Raw genomic sequence first — 26,542 nt, forward strand, 5'->3', positions numbered from 1 at the left:
TTGCAGAGCTGCTACTCTGTGAAATTAATGGCCACATGATCCAATAGGCAAAAGCAATGGCAGTACTGTTACATGCTACTGATAGAAATGTAGAGCTTGAGTGGGTGTCCAGAAATCCACTCTGGAAACAAAGGGAGAGACAAGTAAACTTTCTGTCCCAGGCCTCCGCCAAACATCTCAAGAAAAAAGAGACCCTAAAATGTTTCTGGGTATGCTGTATTCGGTTTTGCTGTCAGAGAAGTTGTTTTTTCTTTTTATTCTCCTGATTGCCCAGACAAGCTAAAGTGGTTACATTCTCCCTATTTAAAAAAAAAGGAAAAAAATCCCCATCATTCTTTCTCTTTTTTTTTTTCCCCTCAAAATAAGCCCAGTACCTGCCCTCTAACCATTTACTTTCTGAAGAGCATACATTTTTCTTGCTCTCCTCTGGTCTCAGTCCATCTCCATGTTTGAAGAAGTGAAATGCCTATAGCTGCATGTAGAGTTTCTATACTTGAGGTCTCACCAGTTTTGTCTAAATAATAATTATTTCACATTAATGGTCTACAGCTAACAGACCAGCTAATGTACCATGCAGAAAGATTTCTCATTTTTGTTTTTTCATAATCAGCTAGAAATGCAATGCAATTTGATCTTTTTTGTCTTAGAGCTGTCAGACTAACACTGCTAATAATTCTTTGATTCCAATTGTTAATTTCTTCTCTTTTTTCTTATTTTAGTACTTCACAACTTCAGTTTCATATCAGAGATTTAAAAATCTTTCTGCGTTTTCCAGTTTCTTTTTGAAGCCAAAGTCCTTCCACACTCTGTCTAGGCTCACACGCACTCTTCATACAGGTTCTTTAGCCTTTCTCCAGGTCACAATGAAAACAATTAACATTAATGGGCTCAAGACAGATCCACGTGAACTTCCTGAAGTAGCTTCTCAGTTCAACAGTAAGACATTGAAAGCTACTTTATGAGTGTGGTTTGTAGCCAGCTAGGTGTCCTCTCTAATGGATCATGCCTTGCTTGCTTGTGAAAGTGTCAGGAAGAGGCCATAAAAGAATGTTCTGAAAGAAAAGTAAAAAATATTTCTGGTTTTTATTTTTTCTTGGCTCCTAGGCCAGTTGCACTGACAAGGAAGAATGACAAAAGTAAGGCATCCAATATTAAATTTATCATATATGGTTGATCCTCAAGGTAAAACCCATCTGCTAACTGTCAGAGTACAAACAGGAGTCAACAAAAACTTCTTAGATCCAATTGTCTCCCTGTTCATTTAGAAAAGCTCTATCTACACCAATGTGTGCATCCAGGAACACAAAGCTATGCCCACACGGTGCTCCTAGGGCTTTTATGCACTCCGTTCCTCCGCTTGCAGAAGGGGAGCTCTGCTGCTTTTTCCATCTGCCTGGACTTTGAGCAGCAACGTAAAACTGGAGCCTTGTCTCACTTTATAGCAATAGTGTTTTGGTCACAGCCCTGGGATCACATTCCCAGTGTAGGGCTTTGGTTGTAGTCCCTACCATATGCATCACGGAAATTATTTTGGATTTCCTTGCTTCCGTAACAGACACCAAAATGTCATGCCATAGTTCTTCATTAGCATTTCTTCACCTGCTGTCATGACTGATGACCTTACTGAGTACAGAGTAAAATAAAAAAGAAGATGTCTCCAGTGCATGAAGATAAGGAAGAGAGCTGAGACTTTACATGTCATTTTAAAGTATGAACTAAAGTATTTCTTAAAGCTCTGTTGTGATGAATATACAAGGACATCACTACATAAATTTCTGCAAATTTCCTGGCAAGTCAGAATGGGACCAAACGGTCTCTGAAATCAAAGACATGCCTGGACTTCTGTAAAAGGTGACAGATAAGGTGACTTCCTCTAGCAGATGGACTGGCAGTGCACCCCACAGCCAGCTTTGGGTCCAGCGCAGCACCAACAGACATGGTTTGTAAATATGTTCCATTGTGCAAATTTCATGTTTTAAGCAAAAACCTGGCTCACTGTGCTCCTGGGCACACACAAGACAATACCACACCGAAAGCACAGAAGGTATTTTGTACAGCATTTCTACCCGTCCCTCAGGCTGGCAGGGTGGAAGAGGAGAGCTCTTTGCAGTCAGTGAGAAAGAAAACTTGTAATAGCAGTGGAGTGGGACTTCAGAGATGCTCTCTGTGCAGCAGCCCAGGCTACAATTCAGGATGTATGCAGCAACGATGGCAACCACAAAATTCCTTTATAAGGCTGATAGGAGCGAACTCTTGAAACACGGACCACATGCCGAGGTGAGCTCAAGCGTGTGTCTGAATGCAAACAAATGCCTAATAATACCAACAATACCAAACTGTGTCCTGTTTACTGGATCTCTGCGTGCGTGTGAGAAAAAGGGGATTTGGGGAGAGAGCCAGGAGCCAGCTGAATGATCTGCATCTTTCTGTGTCTATCATCCCTCGCTTGATAATGCAGACTAGGAGCCAATTATTGCTGCTCCGTAGCAGGAGCGGTCTGCACCCTGGGGACAACGGTGCTGTGCAGCAGGGGCACCGCTGCCTACAGCATATGCTCACATTAGCATTAGCTTTGCAGTGGGCAATATGCATGAGTTCTGCACCGGCTGATGCAGCTTCAGAGAGTTATTAGGGGTATTGCTGCTGTCAGTTTACCGGTATTATCCGCTTGGTTTTGTCCGTATTTATGCTTTATTCATGGAGAAGATGACAAAAAATGCAGCGCAATTATGCATGAACTGAGCTACTTGTAGAAAGAAGAACAAAATGTACCTTTTCTGTATAGAACTTCCTTTGTTGGTGATCTCACCTGACAGGTGAGCTGAATGGAATGGGATCATGAATTTGTATTTTTCTCTTTTAAATATATGTAACATATCTGAAAACATATCAATCCCTATGTGGACACTCAAGTATAAAAACTACATCATATTTACAGCAATTATAATAAAAATAATATTAGCAATGCCTGAAAAAGACTACTAGAGAAAACTATTCAGCTTAATTATGGGGTTGTGTTTTTTCAACACGTACATTGATTAACTGATAGTTGTGCTGTTTTTCAAAAGTTTATCTATACAGTCTTTAATACAGTTAAATATTGCTTAGATGAGGTTACTAAATCAGTTGGTGTTACTCCACAACAGTCTATAGCCCGGCTCTGTCACTGCATGGTATTTATTTCCAGCTGAAGGGCAAGTGACTGATCAAATCTACCTGTCAGTCAGCCAAAATGCAAGATGCATGCCCTGTGTGTCCCCAGAGGTAATTCCTCACCAGGAATGAATCTTTCCAAAAGGGCGAGAACTAAAAGAAAAATGTGAAGGAACAAGAACATTCTGACATGGTAAGTGAGAGCTGCAAAAGAAAAACAACTTAGAGGTAATAAGGTTCCTCTTTATATTAACTTCACACTTCCATTAGCCTCGATGTATTTGTCTGCTTGGGGCTATGCAAGAGAGAGAGGAAAACGTGTTTTTAAAAGTAGCAAGAAAGATAAACTGCTGACAGAGGAGGAGAGAGGTCTGAACACAAGAAGACTGTCTCAGGTGTCAAGGCTCACTGTCAGCTCAAGGCATTACTACTCCACACTTCAAATACAGCAATTCTGCAAAGAGCTTTGTTTCCTAAACCACAACTATTCAAGTTGAAATCGGGTGCCAGTAGAGACTTAGATCATCACTGAAAAGCAAAAAAGAAAATAGACTTGCTGATCCTTTACTTGAACTATGTATAATCCACACCACCTGCGAACTCAGGAGCCTGCTCAAGGGCCAAAACCCTTAAAAACACTTTATTTGTATCACCAGCTCCTCTGAACATAGCCTAGGTAATATCAATTTGTCCCCTGTGTGATGATACAAATCATTCCCAGTGATTTGGGAGAAAGAAATCCAGAGACACTTGCTTACACTGATGAACCTGTGGAGAGATGTCCCTCCAGACTCCTGCTGATTAGGTGCAGCACACCATACTGTGCTTCCAAGAGCACAGTACCTGTCCCAAGCCTCCTTCTGAAGCAATGACCATTGGATTGGATCATGCTCTGGGATGCACATGCTGGGTATTCACTCTGCCCTTACAGGAGTGCTTGATGTCTTCAAGGTGATGGAAGGAACTGGGACAATTTCATTTGGGAGGAATCTAGGAAAAGACTCAGGTTTCCTACAGTAAAACATCCTATCTCATGCCACCCCAAAAAATGTTTTCAACAGGACCAAGGGAAACAGGTTATTACCCACACTGCCAGAGTTTAACCCTGTATCCACTGCTAGCAGCCCCATTGCGTATCTATACACAGGAGTCTGTGGTTGCTTGCACTGCAGGAAATTTAGGGTGATATCCACATCAGGGAAATTAGCAACTGACTATATGAAGCAGAGATTGGTCTCCCCAAACCCCACAGGGCTGTGCTCCCACATCAGGTCAGATCCACTGACAACAGGGACTGCACTCCCTCCCTGACGCTGCAGGGGAGATGGTTGGTGCTGGGCATCAGACCAGCTTGGGCTGGAACTCAATATAAAGCACTGCATACCCAATAATTGCTGTCATGGTTCTATATTGAAGTATCTTGCATTTCACGTTGGATTCACATGCTTTCATTAACAGGTTGCATTTTAAAGCAAGTGTGTCTGCACAGCAGGGCAGGAAGGTACCAGGGACTGACCCGTGCACAGGCACTGCCTGTGCTGCCTGCTCTACACCAGGAAAGGATGCACACAGCTCTGCTGGGAGGCCAGGGTAGATATTTGCCCTCTTTAGGTAAATTAACTGTGTGGGTTTTAAGGCATTATTAAATGTATGTGATGATCTTTGCTTGTCCTGGTTGTTGTCTTTAAAAACCAAAATGCACCTCCCCCTCAAATACCATCTAATTAAGAGGTCACTAAATAAAGTAAATTCAAAAGCAAGATGAGAATTAAGCCTCTGGGAGTTTAAGTGCATCAGACAGGTGTGTCCAGTGTCTGTTGGTGGGAGTATAAAGCACAATGTCCTGCAATGGCAGTTTAATGACCCTTTACCGTGTGCGGCAGAAGGTGAGGCCAGGCATTTTAGATTGTGTCTCCCACCACGGTTGAAACTTCCAGTGACAATTTCTTCCAACAACAGCCAAAGACCGACATATTAAACCTGACTGAGATATGACACCGGGGTTGGGGTCATCAAGGAAAAAGCACAGAGCACTCATGGCTGTTGGACACTTGGGTGGGAGGCTTTCAGCTACTGGTTAAATGCCTCTGAGCTGTTTTTTCATCTTCAGTCATCTGTCTTGATCATATTCATGTGAAACTGCCAGGGAAATTTGGCAAGTAAGATGTAATTATTTATGTAATGTTTGTTCAGGAGACTGGAATTAGCACACTTGCTCTAAAAGCCTTGATCAGAGGTAAAAAGACTTCAGAGGGAAAGGATGAAAATGGCCAGCAGAAGCTAGGGCATGTGTTAGAGGGTGAAAAGCAATCACTTGATTTGGAGCAGCAGTCCCAGGCTGAAGTTTGTGGTTCATATTCACAAACTATGCTCCAGACTTACTTAATGAGTGAGTTCAGACTCCTTTGCCTTCATATAGAGTAAATGCAAGAGGAACCAAAGCCACCTTACTTCCTCTGTTGTCTCTGAGTTTATCTCTGGAGACGGACCTTGTTGGGAAAGGGACTCAAGAGTCAACAGAAGGATGTGCTAATGAAGGCTAAGAGACAGAAAATACAGAGCAAATGTCAAAAGCCTTCTTAGCAAGAGCAAATAAACACCAAGGAAAGAAAGTGAGGTCTCCTTTTGCAATTGTCTTTGGTACTAAACCAACATTTAAAGTCACATGTGCATTTCTGCCTATGGAAATGAGCACACATGTATCCATATCATAGAATCACAGACCAGTTTGGTGTGGAAGGCACCTCAAAGTCCATCTAGTTTCAACCCCCTGCCATTGGCAGGGACACCCTCCAGTAGACCAGGTTTCCCAAAGCCCCATCCAATCTGGTCTTGAAAATGGCCAGGGAGGCGGCAGCCACAACTTCTGTGGGCAACATGTCTAGTGGCACCATGCTCACAGGTAAGAATTTCTTCCTAATGTCTAATCTAAATCTACTCTCTTCCAACATAAAGCTATTACCCCTTGTCCTATTATTACAGGCCCTTGTAAACAGTCTCTCTCCAGCTTTACCATAGGCTCCTTTAGGTACTGTAAGACTGCAATAAATTCTCCCTGAAGCCATCTCTTGTCCAGGCTGAAGAACCCCAACTCTCGCAGCTTGTCCTCGTAGGAGAGGTGCTGAGAGACTAACTTTGCCTGAGACCACATTGCCATCAATGAAGTGTGCCTCAAAATATTGATAGAAACTATCATTGGTTTGGGATAAACACAGTGTGTGCAGATATGGGCTGTTGCTCCCTCCCACACGCCATCCATGCACACTACTCATTAGGAAGTCCTCCAGTGTTGCTAGACCCAACCTGGATCCAGTTGGCTTTGCATAACTTTTATCTCATTCAGTTACCCCCACGGAAAGCATACATTTTTAAAACCTACAACTTCACCCACACTTCAGCTGAGGTGCTTTTGAAGTGTGCGGTGGTCCATGCGTGCTTCTGTGTGTTGGCCTGATGTGTACCTTTTTTACTACATACATGGTCTAGCGCACACTTCTAAGACATGTAGACAACAGGCTCTTTCTCTAAACATTTTCTGCACCTTTTTTGTTAATGTGTCTATAATACCCCAAAATCACGTGCAACCCCCATCTTGTTCAAGTAAAAAATACTAGCTGAAGTATCGACTGAGGTATTCATTTTCTGCCAGCATTTTACTCCCTCATAAGTAAAATTAGTGTTGTAGTTTTTCGTGTTCACTCTCTTTGAGTGCTGTCAGAAGAGCTGCCTGTCAGTAGGCTGGCTAAACCACAGCAGACAGCCATTCTCCACCATGAGAAATGAGTTTTTAGTCAACTCCAAAACAATGTCCCTGTGGTTCATTTAATTTCATTCATGCCTCAAGGTGAGGCAGGATTTGTTGTTGTTCTCTGGCATTTAAAAAAATTTATATGCTTGAGAAAATATGAAGAGTTTCCATAAACTGGTGTAGACACAAAGGGAGTGACATGGCAGTTAAATGGTAACATCAGAGCAAGATGAAGCAGATTGAATAACACATTTAAGGGCTTTCTTTAGCCAAGATTTAAATTAAAAAAAAAAATCCTCAAATAGAAAAATAAATGAGATGAACATATATCAACACTTACAAATACCTACAGGATGGGACCAGATTCTTCTCAGTGGTGCCCAATGACAGGACAAGGGGCAATGGGTACAAACTGGAACACAGGAACTTCCATCTCAGTATGAGAAAAAACTTCTTCACACTGAGGGTGACAGAGCACTGGGACAGGCTGCCCAGAGAGGTTGTGGAATCCCCTTCTTTGGAGAGATTCGAACCCACCTCCAGAGGTCCCTGCCAAACCCTACCAGTCTGGGAATCTGCGCTATGATTATAGCCTGTATATACTCATAACCTGAGTAGGAATCTCAGGTTACAGCACTGTAAGCAGAAGGGTCCACAAGCAGATCCTGACCCTAGACTTTACAACTTGTAAGAAAATCTTTTCGTCGTCATAAAAACTACCAAACTTTTGTTTGTGAGTACAAGGTGTGGGTACAAAAGAGGGATACAACAGAACAGTAAATATGTATTCTGAGAGAGGAAAAAAAGTTAGAATTACAATTCTAAACTGTATATAAACATTTTCATCTTCCATTCCCTTGTATTTCAGAGGATAAAAAGATGGGGTTTTTTTATTCTATCTAGTTTTATGTTACTGGAATGTTGAGAGCTTGCTGACTGAAAGCAGATTAGGACAATACTTTCTTCTCAGCTACAGGAAATCCAACATTTTCATTAGTATTTTGAATTGTGTGATCATAAAGGAAAGCAAATTCTATTTTTTCTACATTTTAAATAAAGGGCTATTGCAGCAGCATCTGCCAAGCAGTCAGCTCATACAAATAACAGAACAAGCATCCATTGTCTCTCCACTGATGCAGTGCCAACAACTAGATCCCGTTTTCCACCTTTTTCAGCATTTGGAAGTGTGTGCTGTCCTTGTCTTAGGTTTTGCAATTTATTGTGCTTCATTATCTAGTGAAACATCGATTGTATAGATTTTTGCATTTTAATGTATTAATAATGTATTTGGAATCTATATTTAAACCTAAGCTAATAAATATATGACCTCTTTTTGGTATAAAAAACACTGTTTATCCCAAATTTCACTTGTGTAGTCTTTTAAACCCATATTCAATCAAGATATCGAAACAACTAAATTATCCTTCAAGAACAAAAAAACCTCCATGTTTTTCTGTATCACAAGAAGAAATGTTACAGTTACTGTGGATTTTAAAGTACTTGATGTCTCCAAAGGAGCACAGAAGTATTAAGTAAATGGACTTGCAGCACTTAGGTATTTCCTATACGCTTCCACAATGAATCCTGCAGTGACAGAATACCAGCTTGGAAGGGACCTAAAGGACCATCTGGTCCTACCCTTCTCGGCAGAAGCTCCATCTAGACAAGATGGCCCAGCACCCCATCCAGCCAGATCTTAAAACTGTCAAGCGTTGGGGAGTCCATCATTTCCTTGGGGAGATCATTCCAATGGCTGTTATTGTGAAAAATTTTCCTCTAGAGTCCAATCAGAATCTCCCCAGCAGTAACTTGCACCCATTATTCCTTGTCTTTTCCATGTGAAAATGAGTACAATCCTTTTTGTTAACATGTGGTAATTAAGTTTGACAGTGAGATCAGCTGATCAAACTGGGGTGTGTTCACCAGAGGCCAACAAGATGGTGAGCACCTGGCCTGTGAGTCGAGCCTGAAGGACCAGGGTTTGTTCAGCCTGGAGAAGGGGTGACTTTGTGAGGACCTGAAAGCAGTCAAGAGAGGTTGTGCAGTTCCTCTCCATTGCTGTTTACTACCCAACTGGAGTAAAGATTTGAACAACCTGGTCTGACCCTGTTTTGAGCAGGATGTTGGACTAAAGACCTCCTGAGGTCCCTTCCAGTCTACATTATTGTGCAGTCCCATGATCCTAAGGTTTTGCATGTCAGGTAAACACAAAGAAATGAAAGCAATGTTTGCCTCAATTGAGAGTAATCAACACTTCCTATGAATACTGCGTTTCATAGCACAAAAGAATTGACCAGTTCATGACAGCAAAAACTTTGTGTACACACTGTGATATTGACTCTCCCTATCTGTGAGTCCATAGTGGTGCATGTCAGAATATCCACCAGAACTGCCCAGGGTTTTGCATGATCCCAGAAAATCTAGAATTTGCAGGTAGCTGATGCTCTGAGGTTTTCTGCTGTGATACATTTTTGCGTAAAAGCTGGTAAGAAATAATATATTCAGCTATTTTATTAGTACAGTGAAAACCTAAAACCACTTAAAGATCTAAACCAGTAAAATCTAAAACAGCACATGAGATCCTTTGGTGAAAACAATGTTGGTTTTAAAAGTTCCTAAGTAATGGAAAAAAGATTATTTTATGAACACTTTTTTTTGTTCATTACTCTCATGTCATCCGTATTGCTATCCATTTCCCAGTTAAGATTTGAGCAGCCTGCTTTAGCTACCCACTGCTCCCAAAGGATTTTGCCAGCAGCTGTGGATGAGCTGGACCATGAGAATCTGGGACCTCACCCCTGTATTTGCTTTACAACCCACACAGGGAAATCCTCAAATAGCCAAATTAACCCAATTTCTTAACAAATACTCATTTCAATATTAATTACAGAGACGCAACTGGTGCATCCACAGTGTCCAAAGAAGCTTACAAGGGAAAGACAAAACCTCCCTCCTTAGTCTAAAGCTTGAAAATGTTCTAATGAAAATCAAAATGTCCACAGACTGCACCCCAGAGCACATGGGGCAGGTTTCCTTTCTTAAGGCTTCACCAAACACTGAAATATCACACTCCTTGCCTAGTGTTTCTTTGCACTCTTCCGACTCTCACTAATTTTTTCAGAGGACTTAAAAACAAATGAAGTGTGCAAACCTTTCACATCCTGATAAAAATCAAAGTAAGGGAAAAAGTGTTACTTTTCTTATTGCACAACTGTTATTCTCTCCTTATTCTCACTTGCCTCCTGCATGATGGGAATATGGTGAGCCTCTTGAAAAAAATGCAGGGTTACTAATCATAAAAAGGACAGTTATTTCTCCTCCACGGTTTCTAATTTTCAGCCAGATTTATGTGTTGGAAGAAAACATATATCCCTTAAGACCATACCAGCTCACGACTAGAAATAGGCAAGTGAAATACCGCCTTAGGAGAACAATTAATTCCATCAGCCACTGAAAAAAATGAAAAATTTGTTAACTATCACAGAACTCCAGCCAAAAGAAGTAGTTGGAATGTCATCTGGTAAACGGCACAAACTGGAAGGTCTATCATGAGGAGGCCTAACCTTGCTAGCTAAAATGAAGTATGGCTCCAAGCAGAGTCCCCTGGAAATAGGAAACAGTGGCATCCCATCCCTCAAATAAATCTCACTGTGTAGTCTGAGTAAGAACGACCAGACATCTAAGCATCACCATATCATAACTGTCCTGGTTTTGGTCAGGATGGAGTTAACTTCATTTGTAGCAGCGGATGGAATGCTGTGTTTGAGAGTTAAAATGAAAGCAGTGCTGATAACACCCTGATGTTTTCAGTTGCTGTCAGACAGTCAAAGACTTTCTCAGCTCTTCATACTTCTCTACTCATGAGAAAGGAGGGGGCGAAGCCAGGACAGGTGACCCAACTGACCAAAGAGAGTATTCCATGCCAATTACGTCCTGCCCAGGATATCGGGGGGCTGACGGGAGGAAGAGCAGGGGCGGCTCTGGGACGCGCGGTTCTTGGGGGACGGTCGGGTTCTGGGACGGCTCTGGGTGGCACGGCCTGAGTTGTGGGTTTGGTGAGAAACTGCATTGTGTATCAACAGCTTCATATATTTTTGCTCTAAGGTCCTGTTAGCATTGTTATGTTTTATCTTTCTGTTATCTTAGTAAACTATCCTTATCCCAACCCACGGGCCTCTTAGTTTCTTGGTTTTGGGGTTATTTGCCCCTTCCTTTTCCCTTCCATTGCCTCTCACCCTCCCTTCCCTCTTCCCCTGCTCTTTTCCTTTAAGTAGCAGGCAGCTGCGTGGATCGGCTCTCAGCCGGGGTAAAACCATGACAATAACAGATATTAGATTTGAAGGAAAGTCAGATAAAGGTATCATAATTATTTCCCATTTTAAATGACAATTTCCCATTTTGAATGGTTACCAAACATTCCATGGCTGAAATCATGGAAAACTACAATGAAAAAAAAACTACAAGCTAGAAGATCTCACCTCTGTGGATGAGATGGAGGTGGCTGTGAGTGGAAAGACTTGAAGCAGGATGAATCAGACAGATGGAAGGACAGGCGTATGGATGACAGAGATACAGTTATCAATATAGAAGAAAATAAGACATATCTGAGAACAGCATCTAAAAACAATGCTGTAAAAATACCAGCACTAACTATGGAGTACTGTTTGTTTGGCATATACTAGGCAAACTGGCAGACTTCATTAGCAAAGATTAACTCTGCTATGTTATTCCAGTAGGAAGACTGTGAAAAACAATGTATTGCTAACACAAAATAGGATGTTTTAAAATACAGATGGTGATCTAAGCCTTTTATCTTTCAGGTGCATCCATTTCTGGGGATCCCTCAATCAAACAGCTCATAGTAAGCTTGGATTCCTTGCATGACATTGCTGCCCTTTTTTATTTTATTGACCCGAGGCTAATCCCTTGAATTCAAACTGAAGACCTGTGTGTTAATAATACTCAGTGGACTCATGTTTACGTGTACCTGTTAGCTTCAGAATTTCAGAGAGGGATAAAGTGCACCCTCACAAAATTTGGTGACAACACCAAGTTTTGTGGTGAAGTCGACATGCTGCATGGAAGGGATGCCATCCAGAGGGACCTTGATGGGCTGGAGAGATGGGCCCATGTGAACTGCAGGAAGTTCAACAAGGCCAAATGCAAGGTCCTACATGTGGCTCAGAAGGCCAACTGTGTGTCCTGGGCTGCATCAAGAACAGCGTGGCCAGCAGGTTGAGGGAGGTGATTCTGCCGCTCTACTCTGCTCTTGTGAGACCCCACCTGGAGTACTGCATCCAGCTCTGGGGTCCCCAGTACAGGAAAGACATAGAGCTGTTGGAGTGAGTCCAGAGGGGCTGGAGCACCTCTCCTCTGAAAACAGGCTGAGACAGTTGGGCTTGTTCAGCCTGGAGAAGAGAAGGCTCCAGGGAGACCTAATTACCTAAAGAAGTCCTACAGGGAAGTGGGAGAGGGAGTGTTCACCAGGGAGTGCAGTGATAGGACAAGCTTTAAGCTGAAAGAGGGTAGGTTTAGGTTAGACATTGGGAATAAATTCTTTACTATGAGAGTAGTGAGGCACTGGAACAGGTTGCCCAGAGAGGATGTGGAAGCCCCATCCTGGGAATTGCTCATGCCCATGTTGGATGAGGCTTTGAGCAACCAGGTCTCTTGAAGGGTGATCCTGCCCATGGCAGGGGTCGTGGAACTAGATGATTTTTAAGGTCCTTTCACACCCAAAGCATTCTACAATTCATTATATGATTTCTCAATATGTATTGCACCTAAATGTTCTGGCCATGCTACTGGCAGAACATATCAGAACATACCAGAATTCCTAAACTCAGAGAAATAGAAAACATCATAAATATTTTTAAATATTTTTAGATATGTTTAGTCAACCAGAACATGAGTCTTATCCACATTTCCATTCACAAATCTTTTAATTTATGCTTGCTGCAAAAAATTTGTTCTTTTGCTGTAGGGAATACCTTACTTTTTACAGCTGTTAGGTGTTGAAAATTTTTCTTTAATATTTTCCACACTGACATCTGGTCTTTTGAAGACTTTACCAATAAGAATCTTTTAAAGAATTTTGATCTGCTCATTTCAGGAAGCACATTTGAGACTGCTCCTTTTTTTCTCAGACTCCTTCATATCCTTCGTTATGCACAACAAAATAAATTACATTTCAGAAAGTATTTGCTTATCAAATGGTTTATTCTCTAGAGCATAAATATTGGCACTATTGAATAGTATTTAAAGGAAATGCACCTATACTCCATAATAATCTATTTTAAACACATGATTTTAAAAGATGTTTGTATGCAGTAACACTTCTGAAACTAGTATGAATGTAAGAAAATCCCATATTGATTTTTGGGCATGCACTTTAACAGAAAGATCCTCTTTAAAGCCTTGAATTACTGAAGTCAGAAACCCACGTCCACATTCCTGATGCCAGGTATGCTGAACCACACTGCTTTGTGCATTTACAATGAGTTTATTTGCTAGGTTTAGCTTAATATATTTTCCAGCACACTGCCACAGTGTGCACACAGTCATCCCTCTCCTGTAGTAAGGTGCAGTGATTTCTAAGCCACAGAAAGCTCATCACTTTCAGCCACACTGATACCGTCTTTCTCTTGGTCTCTCAACTCAACTCAAACTTTTCCTGGCTGAGAAGGAGCTTGATAAAACACACACCCAGCTGGACCTCCTTGTGAAGCCAGAGCTGCCCCCAATTTTTCTTCTTGTGATCCCCTTGTATATGATAATCCTTCCCAGTTGCCTTCAGCGTGATCCTCTACATTCAAACACCCAAGACAACATGTTTAAGGCCCCTAAACTGACACCAGCTTTCATTGAAATGGACCTCCAAGTTCAAAAATAATTAGTGTTGAGAGAACAAAGGGTGGGCAGGCAGTATTATCACTCCAGGAATATATTTTAAGCTAAATTAAATTTCTCTGCATGTTTTTATCTTCCTGTTTTTAATTGGCACAGGTACCTTTTAATGCTGGTGACAGAAAATTTTAATATTGCTTAGTGACTGTCTGAAAACTGGACAGTTGCCCAGGAAATGGATCTGGACTATGTCACCATGCACAGCGGTTACCAATTTTAAAACATAACCTTTCTAATCAAAGGACACACAACATAATGAAGAAAAATTACCCTAGTCACTGTTATTTCAGAAATACTAGAAGATGAATAGAGCTTGCAGTTAGTTATTGCATTGTTAACCTCTGATCCTAAAGGAGCTACGTGGTCTTGAACATATTAATGACATTAAGTAGGTACATGATAGCTCTTTACTGAGCACCCCTGTGCCCTGCCTGTGGATGCCACAACTCACAATATATCAGTTTTCTCTGCAAAACTGAGAGGGCATCCCAGACTAGTCTGCTGCAGTTTGGGTGCTGGCTGCCAGCAGAGGTGGGAGGAATGTCCAGGGTGCTCTAAGGAAGACCTGGAACTCTGTGGGCCACAACCTCCTCTGAGACCAAGGGACCCCTTGGGGTTCACAGATCTTCCCAAAACTCACTGGTCCCATCCTCAGCATCACCAGGAACAATACTGGGTAGAAAGGCTGCTAGATGTCAGGTGGCCAACGAGCCATCATCGTAGGGGAGAGAAGGAACAGTGAGGTGTTCAGGATAAAGCATTTTTGGAAGATTCAGGACCAATAAAATACTAAAGGGATTTTCTGATTTTTAAGTACAGTTGCTTTTTGTTCTAGAAGATTGTTTAAATCTTGTTTACAAGTTGGGTGGAATTTTGAATTCCAAAACTGTGCTAAAAAGATAGTATTAAGCCAGAAGTTCCCTTCCAATATAATTTTAATGAAAATAAAAAAAAATCTCTTCCAGCTTTGTGTATGCAATTTTATCTTATATTTAAATTTATTTTTCCCCCATTCCAACACAAATGTTCTTCTAATCTTGGTGAAAGTAAAATATTGTTGGTTAATAAATCTCTTAGGTTTTGATTCTTTGTGTCCCTACCCCTTTAGTCAGGCCTGTAAAGAGAACATGAATCCCATTTTGGGAGGCATGTCAGGGCTCTGATATATGGTTCCTTTGCATGTCAGAAAGAAATCCAGACACTCTGAAGTTTTTTTCAGATGAAACTATAAAGCATGACTTGGGAAATATGAAATATTTTCTTCATATGTTCATATCTTTAATTACACTGTAGGATATACTCTGTGATAATGTTAAAAAGAAAAGCCATTTATTTAGGAAGGAAAGATATAACCATCTTCCCAGACTTCCTACTGCCACTACTCTGGCTGTAGCACTGTAATGGCTTGCCATTTGTCCTGCTTCTTGCAGATACGTAATGAACAAACTTCTAGAGTCAGCCCTGGAGTCATCCACAGATCTTGCATAATTAACACTACTAATACACTGCATCAGCAACGCAGAGTTAAATCTTCTTGCTTCAAAATTACCATTATATGTGAATGACACTCTCAAAAGTTCATATACACTTGGAATAATATTGAGGTAAAAGCACATTTTCAAACCAGCACTGATCCTGAATCTAGGGTTTGTAAGAATAATTATTTTACAAAATCAAAAGGGAACAGAAATCTTTACATAAGATTAATAAAAAGTAAATGCATCTCAAAAATATTCCTACAGGCTTTTCAATGCCCTGGCTGTCAATGTGCTAATTCAAAAGAAATTTAAAGAGGCAAGTAAAGAAAGAGTAAAATGGGGAAAGAGTTTATTTATATTTCTGCAGGGAGAAAAGTAAAAATAACAGTAAGAAAAGTAGTAGATTTTTAAGGCATAATTTAAATAATCAACAATAGTATTTATTGCACAGGATAGGCAAGACTTATCTTTAAATTTATAGATTCCCTTAAGTATCATTTTAAGTATATTCATGTAAATATATTCCTTTTTGGCTTGTGGCAAAAATAATGATACCATTTGCACCCAAATAAATAAAAACACAAATGTTATTCACTTGACAAACTGCTCTGTATCGCCATACATTATTCTCACACAGAACATAAGGGCACACAGAGAGGGTCTGAAAAGCCATCAGAAGAGGTATTGTAAAGCATATTTTTGACACCTTCTAGCCCAGCCTACACCTAAATGAGAAATTGGTGCCTCTTATGAATTAAACATAATTCTTGATTTATGTTCCGTTACCCTTATATCAAAAACCATAGTTCCAGAGCAATGTCACTGGGAATTCATTTAATGATATTGATGATACCTCTAACACAGAGAATACAAAGTAACAAGCAGTGCAGAGCATGGCTTTATAAATCACTCCTATAGAGCACTAGGCAATAAATAACAAGCCATTAATTCACTCTAAATTATGCTAAAATACTTAAACTACTTGTGCAGCAAATTCTACATACTTGCCATTTCTGGCAAAAATGCTAAACTTCTCATCAAGAAATTTTATCAAATCACAACTTACATATCAGACCAGATCAAATGAGTTTGGATTAGACTTTATTTCTTTAAAAAAGTGAGAAAATTGCAAAGAAAATATTGCAGCTGTATTCTCATCATCATTATACACAATCCAACAATCCAGCGTGCCAAACTGCTCCAGTACCTGCATTTCTGAATTATCCATCTGCTCCTACAAGTTACTGACTTGACCGTATATGCATCTATTGTAACAACTAGTATTTTAGTGGGGGCATTCCATCTGCTTCCATGAGTAACTGACTTGACTGCACAAGCCCCTATCCCCACAACTCAAAGGGCTGCTGGAGCTCTTCAACCAAATATGAAGACCCCAGCCCTGATTGCTCGCTCACTCTGAGTTAACACCTTATCTCACGAGATCTCATGGATATGTGTACACCAGTACACTACTCTTAGTGAAGCCCACTGCTCATGCAGTACCATCCTGTGCAATGTGAATTGAAATAGCAGAATCTGGTCTAACAGAGAGATTAGAATATATTTTCCTTAAGAAAACTAAAATTAAAGGACAATGAACATTAATATACAAATCATCCCATGTTAAAGATAGTTAAGAGTTGTTAAAGTTGAGTCTCTTTGGACGGGAAAACAGTGAGTTTGTTTCTTATGGCCTACTTCCTACTATTTTGGGGAACTTAATTTCTGTTGGCTTTTCAGGAATTACTCAGCACAAGTTATATGCCTTTTTTTTCTGTGTCTGAGAAATAGCAGACACCTCCAATTACAGGTTTAGAGATCCAATTTCATAGTCTGCACAATTTATGAGGCAGCAACTGTAAAACTGGATTGTGACCCTGTTGTGTAGTCATGAATGATGTCATGTATGTAACAACCACCAAAAAAACCATTTACTTCCCCAGGAACTGCAGCACAGTCCTGGCATGTGACCCCAACAGGGAAGCCCCTTACATAAAATTGTGCACAAATATCTTTCCCTGCTTTTGGATCTGCTAATGGTTACAGAGGACACAGTCAGAGAAATGTGATTATGCTCAAAAGAGCAAGATTGTAAGCCTAACAAATTTGGTTAATGGACCATGCACCTGACCATGCTGGCTGAAGCCCAAATATAGCTTTTTCAGGACAGTTAGCCTGGCTGATGAAAAAAAAGTAAAATATCAGCCTGACAATTTGTAGGCTATTGCACTCTGTTTATTCCTTATTAGCACAAAGGACGAATTCCGCTGCTAAAGATCTTGGTGAGAAAGCTGCGAGCCGAGACTGAGTGCAGGATGTCACCATTGTCCCCATTTCATACATGTTATAATAAAACCTTCTCATGATCACTTGTTATCTTAGTTACCAAACAGTGCCTTAAAAAAAATAAATAAAATAGTTTCAGTTATTAGAAGTGGATCTGTGTTGAGCATTGGCTTGGGCTTCCCCATCTGTTCTGATTCCTCCTCCCGTGCTCCATTCCCCAGTACTGAGTTACCTCCTTAACCGACATTTTGATGGTGGAGATTTGAGGATTGACACAGGCGTAGACATGCCAGTAAAACTAAACAAAACCAATCTGGAAGAATAAGAAAGTAGTCAGTTGGTTTCTCCTTTTTCCAAACTTTTTGTAGGCAGGGTGCTCACTTTGTGAGCTCTTAAAATGACTGGGTTAACCTGCAGTCCCATGAACTTTGCAGTCTCACCACAAGCTCACTCCTCTTTTTTTATTTCCCAGATTGCTTTTTCTGTTCCCAGCCATTTTTATATTTCCCAAAATAACCCTAAAGATTTGCCAATGGGAAATGCAGTAAACAGTTCTTTCTAACTATCTGATCTGGAATTATATCTCCCATTTTAACTTTCCTTTGAAAAGAAACCACTTAGTCTAACATTGTTTTAACTATGTTTTTTGAATAAAAATGTAATTATACTCTACATATAAGAACATCAATGCTGAGCTTCAGCTTCATCTATCCATAACTGTGTGTCAGTCACTGGGAGACCCAAGATTATGCTACTCACTGTAGGTCTTCCCCTTGCTTTATATGGAAAAAGCCTCCATCAGTCCTTTACATACAGCTGCATAGTGCTTTTGCTTTTTAATTTGTTTCAGTGGTTGTGTGAGCAGATTGAGGTCAGTATAATGCCCTCAAAATTCCTAGTGGCAAACCGCTGGCGTTATGTACATTAAATCTGAGATGGACATAGCCCAGAATTTTCCACTTAAAAAAATCCTGACTCTGACCCAGTTATCCAGCATCGGCACAGGTTATTCTATACAAAAAGCAAATGTTCCTAAAGAAATATAGCAGCAGAATATAATCTCATAAATTACAAGCATTTGATACAGGGAAAGCATCAGGAGTTCAGTCTGTAGAGACCAGGCTCAACTGTAACATTCATCAAAATAAAGCTTTAAAATATTAAAATATAGACTTCTTATAGGAACAATGACAGCCCAGGTTATTGCTGTTTTTCAAGCTACTATCTCAGCTCTACTTCCTAATGCTAACAAAACCCTGAAACATGCTTTAAGTACTGACAGGAGCAAAACTTACACTTTTCACGTTTTGCCCAAGTGGACCAGCAATCACTCTGTAGCTGAAGGCAGCTATTCTTAGTTTTATGATATTTTGGTGACACCACTGCTGATTTAACCTAGCCCCTACAGGCTCTCTGAACACATAACTTCACGTACATGCAGCAGGCAGGCAACTTTCCATAGATATGTTCTCCACCATGTACTGCCCAGCCCTGGCTCGAAGGGCTCTTGACCTTTGGCAAGTGCCTAGTGAGAGTAGGTCTGCAGGAATGCACACACGTGAAAGGTATTATTACATTGCTATTTGTTATGCTAATTTTGTTAAGGGTCTGTCAGAATTTCATTATAAACCATATTTTCAGGGGCTCATAAATCAACCATGAAATGTAGTCTGCAGTCACCATTTCACACAAAGAATAAGACCTAATAACATTATTAGTCTGCCAATTTAAGCAAAAACCCAAAAGTTTATTAGAAGTCTACGTATTCATTTTTTAAATATAATCTGAAAGTTCATAGCTATTATTAAAGCACTGCTAAACAGAGGAATGCAAAGCTTCCAGCACTGGCAAATGCTGACCTTTGCATGTCCTGTGATTTTGTTACCATCTAAAAATCTAATAAATCTCATTATACACTTGGACTAATATTCGTATTTTGGTTTGTATCTTTCCCTCAGTCACTGGGTGTTCAGTGGTCCTGAACTTACCAGTTACATACCAAAACCTCCATGTGACGGAGAGCACAAGACATGTGCCACAACCCTTGGAGGTCCAGGGCATGCTCAGCTCCAGGACTTGCTCCCACATAAAAGGCATCATCACTGCGAAGGGTTAACTACTGTGTCCTGGCTTTGGCACTTCCTGATAGCTCAAGCTGGGAATTCACATTACAAGTCACATTGTAGACCAGTCCTGCTGCCAAAAAGGGAACAAAAATCCAGCTCTGAAATCCAGCTTATCTATCTGACAGATCAAGAGCCAGGACCTGCAGATGCAAATAAACTACCTTTACCAAAGTAAACTACTGCACAAAACTACCTTTATTGACAAATGTATTAGTCATTCAATAGTCATCTATATCCAATTACACAACATTCATCAACCTCAGCAATACTTGTTTCTGATTTAATTTTCTTTTTAAATTTCTTTTCCTAGTCCATGGGGACTTGTATTCAAAAGTATTCCTGAGCTCTGAACACAGTCACAAACAGTAATCCTAACTACTGGCTAGATACCTTCTGAGTTACAAATCAACTAGGAAAACATCTTTAAAAATATAAGAAAACATCCCTGAAGTATTCTAAAATGTATCAAGAGTGAGATTTTTGTGTTGTTTTTATTTCATTCAGCAAAAAAACACACATGCATCACAACAAAGCATTAAAAGATCAACCCTTAAAAGCTTAACAACAAAAAAGGCCAAGTGCAAGCTATATGCACTGAAAATAATGACTTTTAGGACAATCTACTTATCCACCACATCAGTCTGGCAGTCTAGTATTTGCACTCCCAGAGTCTTAGTGCCTACAGGTTGTGCCATATGGCTCTGCAAAGTTCCATTTAAATTTGGCTTCACTATCGCAATGGTCATCGCATTAAAGACACAAATAAAGGTCCTAACAGTCACATGTGGAATTTATTCATTTTCAGAATGTTAGCATTAAAAAATTACCACTTCTCTGAAGCATGACTTACAGTGACCACAGTGCCCTGTCAGGACTGTGAAATTTTTCATTAATGCCAGGTATGCTGCTGTCACAGGATAGCTGCAAATGAGCTTTATAAGAAGGAAAAAAGGCTGACAAGAAAATTCTGTGCATTTTTGAGGAGGTGGGGGAAAAGAAAGACAACTTGCCAGAGCACATTTTGTGTTCCCTAGAAAAAGGTACTGGAAACCTTGCACAGGCTAGAAGAAATTAAATGTATTCCCGGTGTACTTCAGAACAAAGACAGTGGCATTATTGACTTGAGATCTATTTGCTCTCACCTCATATGAAATAAAATCGATATTCCTTATGTGTCAGCAGAAACAACTGCTTACAGTACTAAACTAGAGGTTCCCAGTCAAGGGATGTTTCACATGGCTTTGAAAGGCCAGAGGGGGGACTGGGACACCATTTCCTCCCTTCCCTGGCCCTCCAAACTGCTGATCTCTGCTGGTAGAGGAGGCAGTAGCCAGCACAATGCAGTTATTGCCACCTGTCCAGATGGGCAGAGACCTCCTCATCGTGACTGTTGCAGCCAGGCTAAGCTAGCATGAGAGGGATGTGAACTACAGCCAACAATAGCTGATAGTGAAAAGATCCACTAAGAAGCTGTTTTTCCATCCCTTTACTCGCTTGACTCTAGGAGTCTTGTTTGCTGAGAACAACCAGGAAAAAAAAAAGTTCTCTAACAAGTTAAAGGCTCCACAGTGTAAGAAATCCATGCTCAAAGCCATTTGGAGACACACCACTGTTCTCTGTAGCAATGATGTTTGCTTTATGTTAAGTAAAAACTGAAGTCTGGGCTCTCGGAACCTTTTTTCTGTGGAGATCACTCCAAAATAGACTCCTTAAAACAGAAAAGACAACAATTTGCACATAGATAACTGGAGCAATGACCAATTGTCCATACTATTTAAAACACAAAGTTTTGACTAAAACCATTGGCGACCCACAGAACAGTGCCAGCTTTTGGAATGAAGGGACAGTAGCTCCAAAGCAGGACACTTCACCCAAAGGAAAGGTCAGCTCACCCTGGCAAGCAGGAAAATACTCAAACAGATTTTATGGCCACTGGCAAGGAAAAGTATCACAGCTGAAATGCTTGCCCTTGAAGGCACCACTGTTGAAATTTTCAATGACTTTCAGCATGAATGAGTGCTGCAAGGGGTCTGGAGGTATGTAGGGCACACAAGCCTGGGAGAGCAGCCCAGCTCCAGATGCACCAGTGTGCCTCATAGAAAGTTTGCTAGGCATATGGGCTCCGGCACATGCATATGTGCACAGCCTGACAAAGGCAGAGGGTTTCTCAAAAACTCCCAGAATGGACATCGGTGTCTAACCAGCCATGCCTCTGCACATCTACCTCTCAACAACATCCTGAATCCAGCACCAAGCAAAGCAGTCTCTGTCAATTCAGTAAGCCATGGCTGCTAGTTGGTGGCCCTTTCCTCCATCCTTTTAGTAACAGACCTGAAAGGGAAAGCAGTGAGCCTGGGAACAGTCATATCGACTCAGTTCCCATCTTGGTCCAAGGATCTCCCTTCACAGATCAGGGCTTTTCCCACTCATTTCTAAATTAAAACCTCCCACTAAAGGCACTGTGCAGCTTCTTAAAGACAGAGGAAGAAGTCAGGAAAAGAAATCAAGACAGATCGACAAGGGATCTGAGTTTTAATACTTAATTCTTCCATGGGACTGGAGTCCATGTTTCTCTGCACAGGTACCTGTTCCACCTCATAGACCACAGGTTATCACTCCATGTCTTATCCAGTAGAGAGCTGAGCTACAGCTCCTCCTAGCCCACGGTGGTTCCACAAAGATCCACCTTCAGTACTTCAGCTTTCTCCATCTAATGCCTAAAACTTACATCATTTGAGTTAAAAAGCATACCCACAGCCTGGGCAGAAAAAGTTCTACCGCCTCCAAACCCAAATCCCTCAGATGCAGATCAGGTATCTCGAAGCCATAGCCACCAGCTCATAATGCTATGATGGGGTTCACAAGCTTAGGCTACGCAACAGCAAAGATCAAGCTTGGAGCAGGTATTCCCCAGGAGCCTGAAATGGTTTTAGAAGCTGTGAGGAAGAGACACGTGTGACCCCCACCAGGCACACTCAGTTCAGGGGAGAGGACATCCTTCTGGGGCTGGAAGCTGCACGGTTTGCTAAATTCTTCCATTCACTAAGGTATGAAATCTCCATACTGCCTGCAGTCAGACAAGGAAGTACTGACTCTAACACCCTTTTCAGAGTTGGTTTTACTTCAGTAAAGATAGTTACTGTAAAATTAGGAAGCTGAAATACCCCTACTGTTAGTTGATATTATTTATAGAAGATGAGAATTGCTTTCATTCTGCTGTTTTAGAGGATAGACCTTTCTAATAATTGTACAAGATAGAAGAGACGGTATTCCCAAGTGCTCTCTGATATAGCCCTCTGATTAATATGCTTTAAATAAGCTTGGGGTCTTTTTTTACATTTTAGTATCTGGAGATGTCATTTTCCCTCTTTATTTTGGCAATCTTACAAATTTTAGGGAAGATTCCCAGTACCTCACATGCTGTTACAGCATCTTCAAGCCATCTTTATATCTCTTCCATCATATTTTGTGTAAAGACAAACTTTTAGCTCATCATTGCAACAGCTGCTAATGAAGATTTCTAGGCTTTTTTCTAATTGATAAAGAGAGAATGACAAATATTTTAAGTAGCCATTAAACTGTGTGAAATCAATGGTGATTTACACAGAATTTCTATAGGAGCATAAAGCACATCCACTTTAATATCAAGTGAGTTAATTGTGATCAATGATACTACAGCGGAAGGCAAATGAATTCTTAATGACAAACTTTGCATGTTATAAAAATAGAAGCTAACAAGAAATCTCTTTGCTGCATTTTTCACATTACATCATTAGTAACTACTACTGTGTTGAAAAAAACTAAAAGGAAAACATGACTACTTTAAAGATTTTACAGCTCAATCAATTTACAATATAATAGGATTAGGAAAAAATTATAATTTTTTTTACATTCTTTTTTTTTCCTCCATGTTACTAGAAATTTATATGAGGAGTTATATTAATTAAAAAGTGATCATCACAGAATTGGGGGTTATTTTTTTTAGCCACTGAATACAAGACTGGAGACTTTACGGGTGTCCTTGTCTCACTTTTACAACCTCTTTTGTTTGACTTGTAGGTTTTAATGTGCATCATAACACCTCTCATCCAGCAGTAAGAAATTCTCTGGGGAACACTTGCAGAAAATAGGACATTGAGTCCATAATTAAAGTAATCTCTTCCCAGGCAGATGCTTCAGTTGGCTCTGTTATCGCACATTACAAAAGGCATCTTGAGGCCTATAAAATGTGCGGCAAATGGCTTTGGAGATGAGAAACTGCAATTTTTCATCTAATTTTGATCCATAGACATGTAAGTACTGTATTGCCACTTTTTGGTATGGAGCCAAATAACTATTGTGGTTGTTGAAATAAGCTTGGCAGTAACCAAAATTAAAGAGTACTCCAGCTTTTATCCTCAGTCAGGAAAGCCTTTTTCTAACCATCTTTGCACTTAGCAAATAAGCATGCCATCTCAAATATGCGAGTTAATGCCTACATCTGGATTTAGAAGAAAGGCTTTATGCAGCTTAACTCACCATACATATTCTCTCTCTATTTCCTTGTTAAAACCATCATTCAAATTATTGCCCTAACATCTTCACTGCTTTGCACAACAGTCTGTGGTATTGATTGGAAGTGTTTCTTCTGTTTATCTTTTGTATTTTAGGATGTTTAGGGCATTGCTCTTTGAATGTGTAATTAGTTTCTGCAAAGAAATTTGTTCATATCAGTAATAATCCTTTGCATAAACACTAAAGCTGATAGGAGCTGGGTGAGTTTATGGAGCATGTTTTTGGTTCCTGACTGCAATTGGTTTGGTTCCTGCCCTATGCGGGCAAAAGTTGACCTCAAGCTAGTGAAGTACTGAAGAAAAAGACAAAGAGATTCCATTATTCATTTATTTAAACTTGCTATTTTAAACTCTTCACTATTTGGGTTGGAAATCACAGAAATTGCTGGAGAGCTGCTTACTGTTTAAGTCTTCAAAAATGCATTTTTCACAGGAAGCATCTCAAGCAAATACACATTACTACTTGGGCTAAACAGCTTATGTAGACCTAAGAGGTGTATTTAGAAGGCTGTAAGAGAAAATGTTGTATATGTTATATTTCTAATAAGAACTAAAATATCTAAGCCACTCAACAGTCATTAACAAAACCAAAAAAAAGCCGTATTAGGAAAACCCTATTTCATAATGTTGCAGTGGTATTGTATCTGTAATTATGCTACTAGAACAGCCTTAATCAGCAACAAGAGCCAGCAAACAGAGTGTGAAATACTTCAATAATATTTTCTGAAAATAAATTTTATTATTATTTGAATTAGTGTAGGATCTCCAAACCTTTTCCTAGGTAACAACTGCTCTCTGTGTCACAACAGAATGGAACAGAAGTCTCACCAAGAGCTGCTATGGTGATGACTGTCATTATGACATTATTATGGCATCCACCATTGCAACATTACTATGTCAACATTACCAAAGTGAGCAGATGCCATCCTGATATCTGTCTGAGACTTCTGCTCCCATGACTGAGCTGCTGCCCACCAGGAACTGTCAAGCAGCCGATGTGCAAAGCTGGCTGGTCCAAAATCTCCTGCCATGGAGCTGTCTCTGCACTGAATAGCTCACAGGCCCACCCATATGTCACAGCCACAGTTTAAGCGATCACACCTTGTAAGATGCAAGTAGTGTAACACTTTATTACAGCCATGCTGCCCAGGCAGCAGGGCTAGTAATGCAGATATGATGACTTGGGAAGTGGATGCACTGTATGTTGTTCTGAAAGTTAACACTGTACAGCTCTATTTCAGATTACCTTCTTTACTTCCACACTGGACAGAAGTTTCCAATGCATTGCTGTTCAGGCTTGGAATAGACACCCACTAAAATCTGGTGGGTTGCTTATCACAGAGATGGACCCCATGTGGGTTACTGCCTGAAAGGACTACACTGCCATGGTAGAGGAGGGAGGGTGCTCACCCAGGGGTGGCTGTGTGCTTCTGATGATGATGCTGCCACTTACTAAGAGCATTTTCAAAATGTGTGTGTTCCAGGCCAAGAGAAAAAGGAGACAAATATGACACACTAGATTAAGGAGTGAGTCTCCCATTCAGGAGTCATTCAGGAATGACTTCCATTTTACCAGAGGAAATAGTGGAGGAAAAGGGAGAGCACTATTAGAAGAGTCTGGTTTACACCTCTAAAATGTCAAGAAAGGAAATAAAAACAAGCAAGAGAATTATTGTTAATTATTTCATTTACCTCTATGTATTTTCTCTTTTACCTGCCATATAATCATTATGTTAGAAACCTCTACAAACGTGGGAGCTCTCTTCACCTTTTTGCCCTGGAGTTCATGAACATATAGAGACTGAAATACGATATAAGCAATGCTTATATTCTTAATGGCATCAAAAGAATTAGCTGTCATTTGTAAATACTGTAATACAATCAGACAAAGACAGATAGTATTAATGTTTTCCTTGTGCAATTCAATTCTGATGAAATTTCTATAATGTATATACTGAGGTGATAGAATATTATATTTTATTACTTATTCTGTAACATATATATATATAATACTATTATAATATTTTATAATTTATAATTGTAAACAGATTGAATTATATTTCATTCTGTATCCACAGATAAGAATTATGAAAATACTAATAATACATTTCAGATTCTCATATTGAGAAGGGAGGTATGCACTCTAATGTTAAGTACAGTTAAATAATAATTATGAGAGATGCATTAGAGTTTACTCTGTCAGCTAGTTTGAGGTCATGGTCATTCTGAATATTCAAATCCAAATTTTCTTAGTATGCTAGAAGGAGATGTGAGGACACCATTGTAGCACAG

At 40.1% G+C, this 26,542-nt stretch overlaps 1 protein-coding gene across 1 annotated transcript in view; it reads right to left on the bottom strand.

Annotated features, from left to right (window-relative positions):
- Positions 1-26,542, bottom strand: part of RELN (reelin) — a gene marked incomplete at its 5' end in the record, with an annotated part of 289,955 nt that overhangs the window by 172,698 nt on the left and 90,715 nt on the right. The gene's annotated exons all lie outside the window — the stretch shown is intronic.

This window comes from Gallinula chloropus (genome assembly GCF_964237585.1).
Source record: "Gallinula chloropus genome assembly, chromosome: 1".
Lineage (NCBI taxonomy): Eukaryota > Metazoa > Chordata > Aves > Gruiformes > Rallidae > Gallinula > Gallinula chloropus.